The sequence below is a fragment of the Mesocricetus auratus genome, unplaced genomic scaffold, assembly GCF_017639785.1.
Source record: "Mesocricetus auratus isolate SY011 unplaced genomic scaffold, BCM_Maur_2.0 Super-Scaffold_100037, whole genome shotgun sequence".
In the NCBI taxonomy this organism is placed as follows: domain Eukaryota; kingdom Metazoa; phylum Chordata; class Mammalia; order Rodentia; family Cricetidae; genus Mesocricetus; species Mesocricetus auratus.
The window spans coordinates 4,178,721-4,185,131 of NW_024429215.1; positions in this window are offsets into that span (position 1 = coordinate 4,178,721).

Here is a 6,411-nt window from a genome sequence, read left to right on the forward strand (position 1 = left end):
ATCAAGTTACAAATTTACTTGAAGGACATGTGACTACAGTAAAGTCTAAAACCTAAGAAGACTTTCTAAAATCCATTGAACGAGCGAGTCCATGATTCATTACTGGGGGAAGCTTAAATATCCCAGATTGGGAGGAGGTTTGCCGTGATCTTCAGCAACTTTAATGAATAGAGGGACCCGAGTCCCTGCCTTCATCCACATTCTCCTTATGGAGATTAGTGAGGGGCACTGCCATCCCAGCAGGAGAATGGATTGCACAGTTACTCCTCCTCCCTACAGCTTATTGTAAGCCTCGAAAAATTAAAGAGAAAAGTGGTAACCAAGGTTTTGGAACTACTGGCCCAGCAGTATTTTCAGTAGCCACCATGGAGTAATCGCCCCCAGCTTCCATTACAGATAGAAGGCAAGTCCTTCAAAGGCATTTTAGATTCTGCTGCGGACATTTCTATCCTCTCAGACAAATTCTGGCCCCCTGCCTGGGCCAAGCAGGAAGGGTTGGTGACCCTCCAGGGAATAGGACAGGCTGTGCCACAAAAAAGCCTCAGAATGCTATGGTGGCCACACAGGGTTTTTGCAACCATATGGCCACACAGGGTTTTGCAACCATATGGTTTCTCCAGCCTCCTTACCAACCTCGGGGGACGAGACCTCCTACGAGAAATGGGAGTGGTCCTCACCACCAAAAACCAAGGTCCAAAAGTGGATCCCCCCAGCAAGGGATGGGCTGGAGTCAGGGGAAGGGACTAGATAAACTAGAGCAGGGAGAGGCTTGACCGGTGGCATCCCCCCTTTGAATACCAGGGCCCCAGGGGACAGGCCATTTTTAATGAGGGTCCCTGTTGCACCGTCAGCCCCCATACAGATCACATGGCTATCAGATGATCCGGTATGGGTGGAACAATGTCCCCTACCAGCAGAAAAACTCCAGGTGGCTCATCAGCTAGTTCAAGAACAATTGGAGGTGGGCTATCTGGTCCCCTCTACGTCCTCCTGGAATAACCCCATATATGTAATTAAAAAACCATCAGGAAAATGGAGGTCACTACAAGACCTGAGGGCCATAAATGTGACCATGCAACCCATGGGGGCGCTCCAGCCTGGCTTGCCCTCACCTGTGGCCATTCCTAAAAGACTGGCATTTGATTGTCATTGATTTGAAAGATTGCTTCTTTTCCATCCCCCTACATTCTCAAGATAGTCCTCGGTTTGCATTTAGTCTTCCTGCAATTAACTTTAGGGAGCCTGCACTTCGGTTCCAATGGATGGTGCTCCCCCAAGGGATGGCTAACAATCCAACTATATGCCTGATTTATGTAGCTGCCTGCTTAGAACCCCTCAGATGTAAGTTCCCTGATGTTTACATTGTCGACTACATGCACGATGTTCTTTTGGCCGCAGCCACGGAGAGGCAATGTTACATAGCCTTAGCAGAGCTACAAGAGCTCCTGGCAGCCTGTGGATTTATTTTGGCTCCTGAAAAGATCCAAAAGAGATCCCCTTATAATTACTTGAGTCATCAAATTCAACAAACTGGCCTCTGACCCCAAAGACTCCAAATTGATTGTTCAAATTTAACAATGCTTCATGACTGGCAGAGATTTTTGGGAGAGATGCAGTGGATTCGCCCTTCTATTTCTATTGAAACAGTGTCTCTTAAACCCCTTTATGATATTCTTCCTGGGGATCCCAATCCGACTTCCCCTAGACAGATTACCCCAGAGGCCAGGGATGCCCTACAATTTTTGTTAAAAAGTATAGAGCAAGCCAACATTCGGCGTATAGATTATGGGCAGCCTCTTGTTCTGGTTGTACTTTCATCTAGCTTTTTGCCCACTGCCGTGTTTTGGCAGACTGGTCCTATATATTGGATACATTTGTCAGCCTTCCCTAAGAAGGTAGTGATCCCCTACTATAATCTGATTTTACAATTGTTATGGAAGGCACACAAGTTTAGCATTCAAACCTTTGGAAAGAGTCCTGATAAAAGTATTCTTCCTTATGATAAAGAGAAGATGGAACATCTACAGACCTTCCATGATGGGTGGACCCTGTTTATTACATCTACAGGTTTGATAATCAGTATCCCAATAGCCCCTTGATGTTTTTTTTTTTTTTTTTTTTTTTTTGGTTTTTCGAGACAGGGTTTCTCTGTGGCTTTGGAGGCTGTCCTGGAACTCACTCTGTAGACCAGGCTGGTCTCGAACTCACAGAGATCCGCCTGCCTCTGCCTCCCGAGTGCTGGGATTAAAGGCGTGCGCCACCCTTGATGTTTTTTTTAAACAACACCCTGTGATTTTTCCCAAGGTTTTAAAGGAGAGTTTTATATTTGGTGCTCGCTCAGTCTTTATAGATGGTTCCTCTAAAGGTTTCGCGGTGGTGGTTTCTTCTCAGGTGCAGAAGAGGGTACCCATAGGGCAAATGTCAGCACAAGCTACAGAGTTGTTTGCTTGTTTGATGGCCTTCCAAATGTTTGAGGGGGAGCCCTTTCATTTATTTACTGATAGTGGCTATGTTGCCAACATTGTCAGACCTTTAGAAACCTCTCGATATGTTCTTCCAACCTCTCAGGTTCGTTCCTTATTAGTTCCGCTCCAACATCTTATTTGGCAGCGCATCTACCCTGCTTATGTGGGATTTATTCATGTACATACTAACCTTCCAGGACGCCTTGCCCAGGGCAATCAATTTGCTGACTCCTTGACCCGCCCTAGGGTCTTAAACACTCAGGAGCAGCTTGCCTACCAGCTCCATGAGCGATAACATCTAAATACCAGCTCCATTAAACTTCATACTGGGTGCCCCCTATCCATGGCTGCACAGATTACCTCTCAGTGCCTTGTCTGTGCCTCTTATCATAATTCTCCCAATGGGGGGTAAATACCTGGTGCCTCGGGGCTAACTATCTTTGGCAAATGGATATAACTCACCTGCCACAGGCAGGGAAATTAAAATACATGCATGTTTCGATAGATACGAATTCTAAACTGATTTTTGCCTCTCTCTACTCAGGAGAGAAGATTAAAGATGTTATTTCTCAGTGCCTGCAGGCCTTTGCCTACATTGGCATTCCCAATGCCCTAAAAACAGACAATGGCCCTGCCTATGTCAGCAATCACTTTGCTGCCTTTTGCAGTGAAGATCACATTGTCCACTCTTTTGGTATTCCTCACAACCCCACCAGACAGGCCATTGTGGAGCGTACCCATGCCACTCTCAAACAGTATTTAAAAAAAAAATAAAAAAGGGGGAATATGTCACCTCCCCCAATATTCAGTTATCCACCATACTTTATATTTTAAATTTTTTGACCATAGACACTAATAATTTGTCTGCTATGGAGAGACATTGGAACAAACCCTCCTAGTCTTTGGGATGGGTCAGATGGAAGGACTTAATTACAGGAAAATGGCAGCCACCCATTCTCCTATTAACTAGGGTCCGAGGGGCTGTTTGTGTTTTCCCTCCAGGAAGTGAGAAGCCTATTTGGGTCCCCAAACGGTGCACCAGGCATGTCTACCCTGATAGTGCTCCCGACACTATGAATGCTTGCCATGATAAAAGTGATCCAAACATTGCCAAACTCAGGTAAGGGAAGTATGGGCACTGGTGAGGAAAACCCCTCCCACTGTTTTGATGCCAGGCCCCACCCTCGAAGGTGTCTGTGTAGAAGCAAATTAAGCCTTGTCAGCTCAGATGCAAACAAGGCCTTGTCAGCTAGTGAGAGCTCCCTGTTAGAAAAAAAAATCACTCACAGACTTCAGATAATTTTCAAAAATTTTTGGGACATGGTATAGTTTACAATCCTTAAATGATTCTCAAAAGTACTTAATGGTTATGTCCCTTTTAAAGGATATATACTAATAATTTAAATACTGATCCCAATTCACCTAGATAGTTGACTAAGGAGGGTAGACAAATACTTCTACTGTTATGGTCCAATGTCAACAGTTCAAACAAAATTTTTAAAAAAAATTTGAAAAGGGGGAGCAATATCTCCAGTCCCCACATGATTCATTGAATAATCCACTTCTCATTTAAAAATTTTTAAAATGTAAATGCCAGTGAGTAATCTGCTTCAGACAGATACTGGCATAATGGAACTTGAACAACTATTACTCAGGTCAAATGGAGACATCCATACACTAGACAGTGGAGAAGACCCTAATTTGGGGTCGTGTCACACCTGCTGTGTGGCCTGCATCCGAGATTGTAGCGAGGTGGTCGGGATAGATGACACAGAGACCGGGCGGTTGCTTTAAGAAAACTTTATGCTTCCCAAGTCAGCTTAGGAGGAGACCCCAGTCCACTTAGGAGACAGTTCTCAGGAGAAGTCTCTCCAAGAAAAAAAGAGCTTCCCTTTTTAAGGACTTCTGCCATTCATCTACATACAATTCTTTTCAGACTTCTCACCCTCCTGGCTGGTGGTTTAATCTCCGGCCCCAGAATCAGGGAGACACCACAGGGGGGACAGGAAGAAGCATCTAGCCATAGGGGGTGTGAAAGGCATGGTATTTCAGTGAGCAAGCCCTTATCTGAGCCCTATCAAGAGCTTTAGCACTGAATTGTTTTCAGTAAACATTACACAGCTGCCTGCTCCCAGGCCAAAGGGGAAGTGGGTTTCTGCTCAAGGTCTGGTGTCCCCACAGGGTCGAGGGCATGTTTGTGTTTTCTTGCAGGAAAAGAATAAAGCTTTGGCAGCTGTTACAACATTTGGTGAGATGCATGGAGCAGAAAAAAACTGGACCTGAGACAGTGGGAGCCTGCCCAAGCCAGTTCGAGATCTCCTAAATCAGTGTTCCTGACCCTTGATGTCATCAAATCTACATCCAGAGAAAGAAATAAAACAGCCGGTTTGAGATTTCCAGTTTCTCATCAGGCCTGCTACATCAACCTCTGAACCCGTGAGTTTTCATCCCGAAGCCAACAAGAAACTGGAAGATTAGCAGTTTGCCCTTGACACACTTTAAAACAACAGAATTCATTTTGCCAGTTTTTCCTTTTGGGAGGAAAAAAGGACCCATTTAAAACATTTGGACATTGGTATGGACTGTGATGAGTGGCAAAAGACTCTTTTCAGTATTTGAACAGGACATGGTCACTTGAAGTATAGACTTCGTGGTTCTTGTTTCTGGAATCGCACCTATGCCAGTGTATTTTTTCTGGAGAAATGCAATTTGTCCTATTGTGACAAAAAGACTTTGACTCAAGTTACATATCCAGCTGAGGCTACTGACATTAAATCAACAAACTGCATCACCACAGGAACAAATTGGTACTCTGTAAATAGTGCAACAAGCGTCTTGTTCATATTTTTTATAATGCTACATGCGTAACATGAATGATTGTACCCAATGTATCTGTGCAAGTGCACTTTCTAAATGCTTTCCTAAGTATATCTTGGAATGAATGTAAACTTTATCACTGTTTTGGCTGTCAAATTGTGACTGTAAATCACCCTTGTAGCACAGAAAGCTGGTGGTAGAATGCTATGGCCCAGATCGGGGAATGGGTAGATGACAGAGAGGTGCTATGTCAGTGGGCGTCGTAGGAATGGTGACAGTAGCAGTAGGCATTCTCGCTTCATGCTGAGTTCAAACGTGCCTTAGCCAATGGCAATCCTGATAGCCATAAACCCTGATAACAGATGATTCTAAGATGAGGTTTCTCTGATGATGGGCAACTTATGGGGTAGAGGCACCCCCTCTCCTCCCCCCCACTTAAGGCAGGGGTAGTCGGGTACCTTAATGATGGGATGGGGGGCCACCCCATTTGACCTAAGACAGGAGTGCCTCATAAGAATATAGAAAAGGAGGAATCGTGGGGTTCACAGACCCTGGCCGGAAACCCACTCCTTGATCAGCCTGGGAGCAGGCAGCTGCAAGGAAATGTTTACTGAAAACATGTTTACTGAAAACAATTCAGTGTCATAAATTCCTGATAAGGGCATGATAAGGGCTTGGTCACTGAAGCACCCTGACTTTGATCTTCCCAATGGCTAGCTACTCCCTGCTCTTCCCGATTCTGGTGCCAGAGATTTACCCACCAGCCAGGAGGAAAGAGGAGAGGGGTGTGTGTGTGAGAGGTCTGTTGGAGATTTGTGCGTGTATGGAGGCAGAAGTCTTTCTGAAGGGAAGCGTTTTTCTTGGGAATTTCTCCTAAGCCAATTTGGGGAGCATAAAGTTTTCCTAATGCAACCGACTTGTCTCTGTGTCATCTATCCCGACCACCTCACCATATTCTTGGATACAGGCTGCCCAGGAGGCACAGAAGGAAGTATGAGCAGGGCTACCAGCCCTACAAAAAGAAATCGGAATTAAAAAAGATGATATTCTAGAAGAACTAAGCACCTCAACCTTGTATGTTATTTAAAGGAGTCATTAAGCAGAGCTGAAACTAAAACAGTAATAATTT